Below are 14,454 nucleotides of genomic sequence, written 5' to 3'. Positions count from 1 at the left end.
AGAGGCCTATTACACTTATTTTTACATCTCTTTCAGCTTCCAATGATCTTACTTCAACTTCATCTTGAAGCCCTATCAAGCAGAATGAAGAGTCCTCTGTCAAATTTCTGTCCTTATGAGGTACTTAAGCATAGATGAAGTAATTTCTACGATAATAAAATGTTTCAAGGTTTCTTAGTCTTGTTGTAAGGCATGTTTTAGGATTTATTTCATTACTCCCTTCTTGCCTCCACCTTCATTCTTCCTGTTTGTTAATACCCTTCTTCAAATGGATATGGTAGACTGGTACCAGGCAGAGATGACAATCTTTTGGGCTTTTTGCTGAGCATCTCCAAGTTTACACATCTAAAAACATTAAGCTTTTGGGAAAGGATTTAGGTGTAGACCAAATGCTGCTGAAGACAGCACTGGGTCTCTCGGATTTGGGTGACAAGCTTGACGCAAGTGTGGCTATTGACCAAGCAAATGGAGGGAGAGGCAGTTCATGTTCATTTTCACATGCACCTGAATACAGTGCTGCCTTCCCCATCCTTTACCTAGATAAAAATTTTGCAGTAGCAATGCTTGTCCTAGCAGTATGGCATAGGGACTTTATCTCTGAATTAGATGCCTTTTCACTTGAATGTTCCTTTTTGTTGGGGTCAGGCTGATGAGTTATCTACAGGACAGTACAGTATCAGCATTATTCTCTTTGTCAGAAAACTTTGGACTACAGAGTCAGTTAGTCAAATTTGACCATAACTTCCTTTTTTTCCCCCATAAGCTGTTGCAAATCTGTAACGGTAACTTTCCTTCGATGTCTTTAGCTGGTCTGGTTTCAGCCATTCCATTTATTTTGGTCAGAATTGTCTGATATTATTCTGAAACACATAAAATTGAGCCATCTTGGCCTAGCTAGCTTCTAAAATAGATGCCACAATTTTCACATATCTCCAGCACTCTGAATTCTCCACAAGGCTTGGAAACCTACTGAAGGTCCCTGTTCCTGGCTCAGAAATCTCACTGACTGCCACTTCAAAGCTGCTTATAGAGGGTCTCATGCCCCATCTTAGTCATCACTGTTTTGTATCCTACTGAGCTATTATTAAATTACTGTCTTTGTCTTCTAGTATTTGTGTCAGATATTTCTGCCTTTCATTTAACTGACAGTTTTGTGATTTCTATTTGTGTAGCCATTAACATCAGCTGAATTTCATTCACTCAAATATAATTGTCTTTTGTTTTCTTTAGCTTCATTTGTCTGAGATTTTGTCTTTTCAGCTTTTTTTTATTTTGTGTGTGAGTTCCCTACAGCTGTGAGATTTCAATAGTTCTAATTTTAATTCCCAGTTAAGTAGATTAAGCAAACTGTTACCTTTTAAATTCTGCATGCATTCATGTCCTGTTAGCCACTATCCTCTTCCTTCATGCCAAAATAAATCCTTCCCTTAAGTATGATTTTGATGCAAAGATGTGTATTGTATTTGGTAGCAAGATTATTTTTATAACTCCACTGTCATGCGTTCCCTTTACAGAGGATCCAGAGCTGATAGTTCAGCTGCATTTCATGGAAAATTAAGGATGGAAAATTGCTCAGGTTTGTGAGCGAAACAGCAAAACCCCCACTGCCCATAAAAACAAAACTATGGACTAAACATCCTTTTGCACAACAAAATCATGGGGCGAATTTCAGGACAGAATAAGAAGAAGGAATAAGGAACTTTTGCATGGAAACTTTGCTGGTGGAAGGATATACAAACACACCCTGGGAGGTGGACAAAGGTTCTTGGGCTGGCATGACAATGGGCTCAGGTGTGTGCATGTTGCCCCTGGGTGAATATGGGAGTTATTCTTGTCTACTCTCCCTTAAAAACACTGTGGTGCCAGACTCCGTGAAATGCATTTTTCAGGGCTAGCATGGGAAGGGTAGGGGCAAGGGGGACAAGCTGCACTCTGCTCATTGCTGCCAGCTTGCTCCTCATCTGCAGGAAGGAAAACTTGCTTTGTGTGTTGCTTTTGGCTAAAAGAAGAGTTGAAGGCAAGTCACTTGGAGCACGACGTGCTCAGTTGCACTCAGCAGGATAGGATTATGCTCTTACTGGCATGAGCAAGGCAAACCCGAGGCAGTTCTTAACTTCTGCTGTAAGATACACAGAATGAAATGCACAACAAACTTTGAGGTTTTCTTCTATTTCTTTCCAACACTGGCATCAGAGTCTGTTAATGCCCTTAACTATTGTTTTAAAGAGAAAACTTATTGGTGCTTCTATTAAATTTCTATTTACTTTATTTGTGGTTTTGACCAAAAAAAATCCCACAAGACCAACCCACAAATCAAGAGGTAGATTATAAATGTCAGGTTCCTGCTACTTGATATTGCTTATCTACAGAGGAATATTCCCACTAGTGAATCTCACAGGCAATTACAGAATGTAATTGTAGGTACAGTTGGAGGTCCACTCTGCAGGAAACATGAGATAGGCTTACTCTCCTCCCTCAAATTCTGGAACAACTGTTCAGTGGCAGACTGAGATGGGCTGACCAGGCCTTCATGTCTGTGCAGCAATTTTCACCTGCACAAGTTGGGGTTTCAGGTCTGCCAGAGAAACAACCCTGGTGTTAACTATTTTTTCTTGGCGGATTTGCCTAAAAAGTGAGATCAATAGAATACAGTAAGCAAGTTTCATCCTTGGATGGATATACAGCAAATAACTTACAAGTATGCAGCACTCCAAGTATTCACAGACGTTAAAATGCTGACAGAACAGATAGGATGACACTGTAGCTTACCCAGCTTTGATAAATAAGCAGAACACCCTTAAATGATGATAGCTGTTACCCAGGCCAAGGTAGTCAGTTGAGATCTCACTGCCAGAAGTTCAGCAATCTATTACTTGATGAGAAGGCATTGGTCATCAGATGAAACTGATTAGGCAGTCATTGACAAGGTTATAAAAGAGCCCCCTCCTTTAATAAACCCATCATCTGGAACAGCCGGAGGAGAATAGCAGATCTGATGCAGAGGCTGTAATTAACTTTTACCTGGTGAAGTGTCTTCAGAGTGGGTGGAAAAGAGAAAGGCAGAACATTCAGAGGTGTGTTCAGCTTCTGTTTCACTAGTCTTTACTGGAAGGAGTAGCTTTTCATAAATTCTATGCAAAACATATTTGTGTGATGTGCTTTACCTCCTGTCTCTGAGGACATAACCTATGAACTTACAGTCCCTTAAGAGTCAAGCTATAGATTCCCAAGTATCAGTGCTGGATCCTTATGATACCTAAAGCTTTGGAGATCAGGCAGGAAGAGCACCCCACCTGTGCAAGTTCAGACACTTCCATGTGGTTGTAAGTTCTGACTCTTCTAAATACAAATATAAAAACTTCAGCTGCTCCTTGCCTGTGGTCTAACTCCTGCTGGTGTCTTCTGCCTCATTAGCTAAGGAGGATCAAAAAGGATCGTTGGGATTTAGGCTCGTTTGAGTTCATTGTGGAAATGCATTTGCCTTTTAATTGAAAAGGGTGCTTGGTTTTGGTTCCGTTTCTCACAGTCAGCTGGCTATAAATATTAGGCCTCTTTCAGCTGGAAACCTGGAGGTGTTTCCCTGAAATGAGGGTGGTTGCAATAGTTTAAATTACTTTGTGGAAACTGAATTGTTTTAGCTCAGATTCTACTTCATATTAGCATCACTGAGAGCAGTATTAAAGTTTATTTTATATTGTTACAAAAATAGCCCTTGTGACTCTCCCTGAATACAACACTCTGCTGAAAGCATACCAGTAACTTGGCAGGCTTAGATGAGCAAAACCAAAAATACAGCAGCAGCTGTCCCATTGATCAGTGTGTACTTATTCAAAACTGTGCAGATCAGATATTTTGTACAGAAACAACCATTTCCCAATTCATTCACAATTACATGGGGGAGTTGGGTAAACTTTGAAATGTGTGCTTAAAAATAAGCACCCTTGTCCCTAGAGTGCATCATTCCTGATAAGTAATTAATTGAAGATTAAGTTCTACATCTTGAAAATATGACAAGTTTGCAGGAGCCGACCATTGAACATATCCTGGGTTACTTTCATGTTTGTGTCCTTTCCTTAAGGAGTCCCTGTTTTGAATTCAGATCACATTATGTGTTCTGGGATCAATGTATTTTCTAACCTTATTATGCAATTACCTTTTTGACTGCTAGGCAAGGAAAAATTAGTTACATTTTTTAGCAGAGGCTCTGAGCAAAATACTTTGCATTAATTTTCCTTTGCTTTTCTTTGCACAGGGATTTTGTCAGTCACTGGGTATCTTGTTCCTTCTGCTTACTGATCACAACTGCTTCTTGCATATAACTTTTTTTGAACATCCATTTCAAAACATTCTTTATCTATCCAAAATACCTTTTTTCTTACCTATTAGTCTGTAGTGCTTATTGCTTTGTCCATTATTTCTGCTCTGTCTTTATTTCTCTTGAAGAACCATCTTGGCCCATGCTTGAAAGGGGAGGGGAGGGTAGGATGGCCAGCTACAGTATTTTCACTTTCATTTATTTGGCCAAACTTTCCTCTTAAGCATTTCTGTCTGCCCTATGAGTATCACTTGTTATGAGAAAAGTACAAGCTACGTGATGATGAAGACATGAACATGTGTTCAGTGGCCTCCAATAAATGACCAGGAATGTACTTTACCACAGGTCCTAAAGGAACAGCCCATCTCCCATTAGGAATGCTTGTGGACTCAGACTTGTGCACTTCTACAATTTTCTTCTTTTTTTGAAGTCTCTGATAAAAACACAGACCACAACCCATGATTTTGATAATTCTGCTCCTTTTTTTTTTCCAAACAGCTATCCCTTAACCCAAAATGTTTGTGCATGAGTCTGTAAATCTATCTCTGCCAGGAGAACCCACAGCTGATTCTAGTAAAAATGAGGGGCAGATCTCATTTAAGTCAGCAAGGCTGTGGTATATTCAGCATCTCAGTTTCTATGCACAAATGTCTATAAACACCCTAGTCTTATGTCCAAGCACTCCTCAGGCTTTACTTGATTTTTTTTGTTTTGAAAGATTAAGTATGTTCCCAGCTCAGCTAAATCAAAACCTCTCCTTTTAGAACCCTCAAACACCTGAAGGATAAATAGCTTTTAGTTCTGGTAACTCAAGGGTGATGATCAGCTCCTTTAAGGACTGTGTGGGACAGTGCAGAAAATGTCTCTATTCTGTCAATTCCAAAATTATCTGCTTGCCTGGAAAATAAAAAACAGCCTCCAAATGTGTTAAGAAATGAAAAAAAATACTTTGGTTAAAACAGGATAAATGATGGATTCAGAGTAAAGTAAGGTCAGAGTGTTTAATCAGTAGGGCTGAAGCCTTAAAGTTGATGTTGCAATTATGTCCATTGTTGGTGCAATATATGCACTGCAATAATATATGAAATAAAAATATGTGCAACATTATATGATAAATATTCCACTTTGCTCTTAGTAAGCAGGTAAGCTATAGACATAAAGAATCTGTTCATAATAGGTTCTGGGACCTATATACATTTCTTAGCTTTTAACCTGAAAGACTGTGTTTTCTTACAAAGGATTTTGGAGATTGAAGCATGTATGTATCTCAATGGAAGACTGCCATAAAGAACGAGACGATTAAATGACAAAAAAGGTTGCTGTACATCAGAAGACCTGATCTCCTTATTTATATGAAATACTTGTTTTATATTGCCATAACTTTTTCAGTCTTTCCAGACTAAATAGTGTTAGCAGGTATCATCAAAGGCATTATTCAAAACTAACTTTATTTTCCCTCTGCAAAGCTCCATCTGTCTTATCCTGAATTACCCCATTATGCTGTCATTGACTTGGAGATATTTCTTGCTTTGACTTGTTCATTTATGTCTAAAGTCCATTTCCTTTTTTTTTGTTATGACTGGTTTGGGTTTTTTTGATGCTGTTTCTTCAGAATTTCTGCCTTACTTCACTTGCTTCACCTTCTTTAGCTGATTATTTCAGTGACCAGTCCTGGAATCAAACAGTCAAAACCTCTCTTACTATCTACCTAGAAATTTATTTTTCTATTTGTTCGAAATTTCTTTAATAACTCTAAATGAATTCACTGATGACTCCCAGCTTCCTGGTTTACCCCAAATGCATTTCTTTGATGTCTTTATCATTCCTAGTTTAACTAAGGCTTTCAACAACAATGTTGTGTAGAGCCTGTATGGTGCGATATGTCACGTGGAGCATGGCAATGGAACCAGGAAACATAAACTTCTTAGGATTTGTTTGAAATTGTTTTTTTTCCAGCTGCATATGATGGATTCAGGGCTAAAGAAAGGTAGCACTTGACTTTACAGGTCAGGCCTGTGTTCTGAGTCCTTTTTCTGCCTCTACATAGCAAGAGCGTGCACTGGCATATTCTTTAGGCTTGTTGCAGAGGTACAGAACAGCTGTGTGTTCATAAACAGGTCTGCTTGCTCTGTGTGTGTGTGGAAGTGTTCCCTTGCATGTGTGTTTGAAGACTGTGGCATCTTCATATGTGTCCATATCTGCATGGGTTCCAGAGTCAGTGCAAGACTCCAAAGGCAGCAGTCCTTTAAAAAAGCAGAAATGGTGCCCATTTCCTTCAGAATGCTGTAAAATTTGAAACATCTGGAAAATTTGAACCCCATTTCTTTTGCATTCAAGACAGCAGTGTATCTGTTAGCATGGATAAGAACAAAATCTATTTTTCCTTTGTAAGTCTTCTGGGAACATGACATTGTTTGGGACAGAGGAAGCACGGTAAAAGAAGACTGCATCACATGCTCCTCTGGGAGAGGAGATTTCCGGGTGTTAGTCCCTGCTCTTACTAAAATGTCTATCTTTTTATCCATTGTCTAAGAAGGGAAATTCTCTTTCCTTAACTTTTGAGGTTTAAAAGTGTTGGCTTTTGCTTACGCTTTGCTTTTTACTGTTATGCCTAACTACACAGGAGTATTCAATCCACTCCATTATCCACAGCACCCAGAGGGAGAACTTGCAATTACTTGAATGCTGTTCAGTGAGTGCTTTTGACACGGTGGTTGCCATAATGTAGCAAGCAGACTAGACAGGAGACCTGCAGAATTCAGCTTGTGCAACGAAGGCAGAAGACAGTTTTGAGCAACAATAGTTAGTCTGAGTCTAGCATGTGCTTTGTAGGATACCCTTGCCCACAGTCCTCTGTATGGAGACTGCAGATCTCTGGGACCATGGGCGTTTTTTTCCTGTTCCGTTTTCTGTGGAAATGAAGGTACAGGAGGGAGAATTATTATGCAGTGGGATTTTGCCCAAGTGTGAGATGAGGGGGAGTCAGGCATGCATCCAGGCCCCTGAAGCTGGGAAATACCCAAAAGTCAGAGCTATAAATGAAGGAGGGAACAGAGGACTACAGCTGTAACATGCTGTATTCAGTTAAAAAAACCCTTAATTTTTAATAAAATGTAAATCCCAACACATTTTGGTACTCAACTTCTCATTATCTAATGACAGTTGTTTGGAGAGACACAACTTGTTCTGGTGTGCCTTGACCCACTGGCCCTGTCTTCCATGGAGGAGTCCAAATCTCTGTGTGCCTGTGATGTTATGCTCCCTGTGCATTTCCCTTTTAGACCGTGCTGTAAATAAGGACACAGCTGGGCAGGCAGTGGAAACCCTCTCTCCTGGGGCTTTCAATATGCGTGTGCAGCAGGCAGTAGTGTTGGAACTCCCTCATCACAATGGGGCAGTGGCAAGTTCAAAAGTTGAGCCTGAGGTTGTGCAGAATAAAAAGTCTCATGAGTCCCACAGCTGATCATATTTTTGAGTGACAGGTATATGCTGGTCGGGTGAATTGTGTCACTTTGTCATCTTTGCCTGACAAATATTTCCAGATTGAAAGTAACAACGTTCCATAAGCCTGTTTTCCCTGTTAAAAGGAGTTGTGCATGTTTCCAAATTACTAAAAAGCCTTGTTTTCTCTGTGGATCTACAAAATAGATTCAGTTTTAGCTTTTCTTCCCACAAAATATTAGTACATACCTAAGCTTCTCTGCTCACTGTTAAGCTTGTGCTTGGTGACTTAATGTCATCCCTCTCTGTTCCTGTAAGAAGTGGAAACTTAACAGCAGCTTAGTCCTTGTGCTCTCTGACCCTCAGCAGCCCAGAATCTTTGCTGTCATTCACACCACCTCACTTTGCACTTTGTCAGGATACACATAGAAACTGCACATTGAACACAATTTTCAGGGAAGGAGAAATGGTAAACAAAAAGTCAAACTGAGCTTCTCTTATTATGTCACTAGAAAAAGTTTGTGGAGGAAAAAGGCAAAAGTAAGTGCATAACAGGTTTTTTTCCAAGATCCTCTCATACTGAAAAGTTTTTTTGAGCCTTAGAGAAAGAGCAGTCTAACGTGTCTTGAGTTGCAGCTGTAATCACAACTATAAATAACTGTTTGAAAATCTATTCCAATAAAATCTCACATATTTGGAAAGAAAGAAAAATGCTCTTTTGCACTTCTTGCATGGGAGTAAAACTGAAATATGAAGAAGCAAGCAATTTATAACACTTCATCATGTTGATCTGAAAATGTCTGAGGATGGGGGGGTGTTGTGTCACCCAGAAGAAAATGTGCTTCCGCGAACAAGACAAATCGATGAAATGCCAAACTGAAGATAAATAAAACAAGTATTTTCACAAAGATCTCCAAGTGTCTGAGGGAGATGGATGCTTGTAATGTGTGATTCCGCAGTAAGAACAATGGAAAAATCAAGAGGCATAAAGTAAGCAAGCAGATGTTCTGCAGTACCAAAGGGAAGGGATGAAGGGTGTTTATAATTTGCCTTCCAAGTCAAGTCAGAAAAGAGCTCCTGGTGCATATCAATACTGAAGGGAGAGCTTCAGAGGGTATCTTAAAGATCACAGCTCTTTTCAGAGAGGAAGAAAGGGTGACGTTTTGAGACGTGATTTAGATTCACTGAGAAACACATCCCTTTAAAATTTATTCCTCTTAATAAGTAGTATTTATTAATAAATAGCATGGAGACTGTGAATTTCTACTGCCTCTTAACTATTTATAAAGGAGGGAAAAAATCTGTAAGTAAGACACTGGCAGGTGTGAGGACTGACATGCACACATGCTTATATTTGGAGTGTTGTCTTTAAGTGAAATGATGAAATAGGACACTCATGCAGTTGTAAACAGGAAGGGTTCCTATCTGATGAACAATGCTATGTATATGGATTTGTTTCCTATAAATACTTTTCATAGCTGCTTCATCTGGGTTGTTTATAAATTAATCAGATTTTATATAAAGCATGTAGGCTTCAGGTACTTCTCTAAAGAGATTTCAGTTAAGACGTCTGGATCTCAAAAAAAAAAAAAAAAAAGGAAATTGAAATCCAGATGAAGTTTTTTATCATAGCTGCAATCACAAGGGAACTGCTTTTCTCCTGTATTAACTAGTCAACTTAACCTGCTATTCAAGTTGGTAGCATACACAGGGCCTATGTACACCACCTGCTCTTTTTCAGTAACAGACATTTATCTTCTGGATAGACAGCAATGAAGGCAAAGCCAGACTCTTGGAGCTTTGTATTTGAAGGACAAGAGGGAGTGGATACAACCTTGGATATAGGATTATTTATCTCCCCTTTGCCCAGGAATGAGATACTCCATCTTCAGGTCTTTTCAAAATGCAACTGTAGAATATCTTGTGCAACCTGCTTTTATTAGACGTCCTGCTTTTATTATACCCGTTATGAGCAGAAGATTGGATTGAATGAATGAAGGAAGTTCCCTTACAATCTGCTTAGTTCTGTAATTGCTAATAAAGAGTCAAGTATGAGAAAGTTACAATAATTTACCTGAAAAAAGTAATGGAACTCCTTTCTTTAAATACTCTCTAACATCTGAAAAATGTCCTATTTATTAATGTACTAAAGCTTTCCTTTGTAAAGAGCAAGTAATTAATTTTATTATAGTGCAACTTTCTGTTGTAACAAAAGAGTCAGTGACAGTTCCTTGGAATGGGGAAAAGTATTTAAAACGTTTGTTTTTCTGGTTAAAGAATCTGAAAGTCATTGTAATGACTGACAAATGACTGCTATCTAGCTATGCACTGCTGTACTGAAAGTGGCAAATAACAAGAATATGAGGACAAGTGCCTGCAGGATGCTGGGAGGGTATCATCGCTTGATGCAGAAGCGCTGTCTTAAAAGTTTGTTTTTCTTATGTGTGTTCAGTCACTTTCTGAACTCATGTAAAACTTTAGCATTCACAGTTTCCTAGAGTGATGCTTTACACCTTATTGCACAGAGAATCACCTTCTGGATGTTTTGGACACAGTATCTGAAATTTCACTAAATGGCATCTGGTTTTGGTACCATTTTCCTTGGGTGACTATTTACCTTTCCCATAATGTGGTTTTGCAGATCTCTGTTTTATCTAGCTTATCAACCATCTTTGCTCCAGGCTAAGTTGTTCTAGTCTGTTCTTTATATAAATATCTGTATATGTGTGTGTGTGATGTCTTGGGAAAGATGGTGACCACAGCTGTGGGCTGGTATTGATGTCTACTCAACAACAACAAACTGATTTGAGTAGGCTGAATTCCCAGGAGCCAGTAACTGCCAATAGATTTGTATTTATTTTCTGAAGCCTGTCAGGAGGTATTCTCCAGCACATGAGCCTCCTAATCTTATTGCATTGTGAGAGTTCCTCTGTGTTAGTACAATCTACCATCTCTGAGGAACGAATAAATACTTCATATGCTGGTTTCACAGTGGTGGTCTTTGCTCTACAGCGCCAAGCAGTCTTCCCTGTAAACTAAACAAATGCTTGTTTATCATGTATTAAGGAATCAGAGTAAAAAATTAATACACAGATTTGAAAAAAAGTCAAAGGTAAACAAAATGAAGCTTTACTCTGTGTTTGCAAATAAGAATCCTTTCTAGCATTCTTACTATCTCTGTCAAAGCATTTGTCTTGTTTCCTCCTCCTTTGATCTGTCTTTTCTCCTTTTTATTTCTGCCCCCTTGGTAATGTTTTTCTCGCCTCTCTTTTCCTGTGTTTTACCTTAACTTGCATATCCCACTACTCATGCAATGGGTAGAGTTTACATCTCAACTAAATCTTGAATCTCTTAATGTCACCCCAGTACTGTCTCATTTGTTACAGCAGAGACATTTTTTCTAAATATGGTTCTTTTGCAGAAGCTCTGCTTAGAGATTGGGACTCCAGTTTAGATTTTTCTCTTTCTATCCCTGCATGATGAATGCAAGCAGCTAAAACATGCTAATGAGTGTTGTAGGCAAAGGGCATGCCAAATCTGTGATGCATTACAGCTTTTGATAAGCATTAATGCTTATACTGCAGTAAGCTGAAATGTAAAGCAGTATGACTCCTGAAGTAAACAGGTTTCTGAAAGTTTTTCCTTGAAGAAAAATATAATAACTCTGTAACAGTAGAGCACATAGCAATTATGTGCCTTTCTCTGTAGATCATGATTTTTATTTTTTAGAGTTGCACACATAATTAAAAAAGCATGTCTTTTGGCAGATAGTGATGAAATCTGAACTGGTTTGTTTGTTTTGTGGTTTTCGTTTGTTTTCAGGGTTTTTTTTTAGTCATGGAGCAAAAAAACTATAATGGTCTTTAAGAGAAAAGGAAATATAATTTCTTTTGTTGACTCAAGCTCAATGAGGGAGTGCCACAGGACAAGATGGATGAGGGAAGCAGTAAGGAGATACATAGGAGATCCATTTTTATTTCTAGGCCACTTACTTGAATCTGATCCAGGTCAATACCACCTGAAATTTCTTGCAAATTGGTATCTGTTTAGTTAAACACAAAATGACTTGGCATTGCCTCTACTGCATTGTAATTTCTTTATCTTCCTTAATTTTTGAAGTTGGAATTGCAGATATTGCAAAAATAAAAGGAACTGCTGGTATAAGTTTTCTGCAGTTGAATGAATGCCAATGTTTTATCACAGAAGCATTTCTCTCAGCAAGTACTATCTGAAAGACTGAGCCTGCAGCCAGGTCCTAACATTCCTGCAGAGATGGGGATTTTTTAATTGCTTGGGTAAGCAACTCCTAACCACAGGGTGAGACACCATTTGACATGAAATTTTATTTTGGAAAGTGGATAGATAAGACCCTTAGCTACAAGTGTATTCTCCATGTAGGTGGCGACTGCACCACCATTTCATGTGAACCCTCCTAGAGATACAAACCCCTGACACAAAGCTCTTCCCCCCTGTTTTCATAGCACAAAGCCTAGCTTTTCTCAGTCTTCTTTCCAAAGTGTTTTCAAGACTTCAAGATATCCAGGTGTTCTTTCTCTGGGCAGGGTTTCCCTGAAACTCCTTTTGCATTCATCAAAGGGTTACCAAGTTGGTTTTGTCTGGAATGAAATTTTTCTTCACTGGAAAATTTCTGGCCAGCTGTGCTCCCAAAAATCTCTGTCTGTAAAGCTGCCTGTATGGAACTCTAATCTCTCTGAAACTGAAGAACACAATGATGGATGAATACAAAATGGTGGAACTAATACAGTGCATGCTGATCTTCTTGGCTCAAACACTAGTCCGTGACATACCGCATCTGCTAGCCCTCATCTGGTAACTGCCTATTTTTGCTGGCTGTTTCAATTGTGAGCTCTTCAAGGCATAGATGTCTTCTGCATTTTTCACACTCAGCACTTTTTAAAACTTTAATAATTGCCCTTGTTGCTTCCATGGAATTCTTTTGACTAAAAGGAGAGAAGATTTTGCTGGAGATTTGTGCTCCAACTCTGGCAGCACTCTGTGCCTTTTATCCAGGCACATCCCATTTACTCAGCCCTTCGGTAGATTAGGTTACAGGAGATGTAAGAGAATATCTATTACAAATGATTAATCTATAACATGTTCTCCTGATCTGATATGGAAAAACATTTTCTTTAAGGCCTTATTCAGGTACAATTTAGATTTGTTGAGGTCCCCAGAGTTACTGTGTATTTTCCAGAAAAGGCGCAATTTGCTGAAATCTATGTGATGAAGTTCTTTCAGTGTGCCAGAATTAAAAAAAAATTAAAATATCACAGGAGATCATCAGTTTAGAATTGCTCTGCTCTGGTAGTGGAAAAAGTGGTGCTGGTCTCCTCTAAAGTGTATCTAAAGATCCAGAACAGACATCTTTTACCTCACTGACATCTTTTACAGCAGCCCAACCATGATGATTTTATCAGGTTTGCATGTAATTTACCAAGTGTTTGTCCTTCCACAGGGCAGGCTATGCAAGCAAACTCTAGCTTTGTGCTCAATTCCTCAATTCACAGGTAATGTGTAGTACTGAATTGCAAATGATTTCTCAGAGGGAATTTAAGATGGATTAAATGTTTGTTGTGGAGGGGTAACAGGGGTAAAGGGCTATTAAAGGTGATTTTGTGCATGCACTGAGAAAAATAATTTTTGTTCTCCATTTTGTTTTAATTTCTTCAAGACCAGAAAAGCTCAGAACTATTTTACTTAGTACAAACACAGCAGAAATCTTAGTTATGAAAGAAGACTGCAATAAATCAGAAATCTCTGGATTTAAAAATAGGGGTTTATAATTTGAAGAATGTGTAGGAACTTCCAAAGCTGGGTAGAGTTCTGTGGACCAGGGTGGCAGATGCGAGAGGAACTGCCTATAGTGGGGACCATCACTGGGCCCATAGGTTTGTGCCTTACAGCTTATCTTCCCCAAGATAGTTTCAGATCTCTGGAGTCAAGCATAGTTGAACTTTTAAGAAAGTGATGGCCAGTTCTAGATGCCCATTCTCTGACAGAGGGTATTTCAATCCTACTGCAATACAGCATGCAGAGCAATTTGCAATACCCTGCAAGTTCCTTCATTAGCACAGGTGAGATGTACTTTACTGGTACTACCAGGCTGTCTGATCAACTTTGTACAAAGGAAAGGAGAAAGGAGGGTGATGCCCCATTTGGGGTGAAGACGTTGTGGCATTATTCAAGGTCTTGGTGTCTGTTTCAGGGCAAAAGCTGCTTAGAAAAGTGTGTTGGCCAATGACCTGCTACAGCACAGGTCAGTCTCAAACATGGTGTGGCCTGTCTGGACCCTGTAAGCTAAGCTTTATATAAAGATGTTGAATCTGATAAAATATCAAATGTTCACTTGTCACTTCTACTCTGGAGTGACTGACGTAATTTTGTTAAAAGGTAGAACAATAAGAATCACACTGATGGGGGGAAAAAAAGTGAAGAGTCAGAAGAGAGCAAACTGAGTGTTCACATTTATTTTTTCTTTAAAGTCTAAACTCTGCAAATTTTTCTAAATTTATATGTGTGTCTTAAGCCAATACCAGAATATTGTCCTGTGGAGTGCCTGACTAATTCAAACATAGGACAGAAATTTAAAAACTTGTTCTCTTCCACCCTCTGTAGGTAATGCAGTACAATTATTTGAATTTGGTGTAAACCTCAACCTGCATAAATGTTCAAACATT

This window comes from Corvus hawaiiensis, chromosome 3 (assembly GCF_020740725.1).
Source record: "Corvus hawaiiensis isolate bCorHaw1 chromosome 3, bCorHaw1.pri.cur, whole genome shotgun sequence".
NCBI lineage: Eukaryota > Metazoa > Chordata > Aves > Passeriformes > Corvidae > Corvus > Corvus hawaiiensis.
This window is presented reverse-complemented; position numbering follows the sequence as displayed.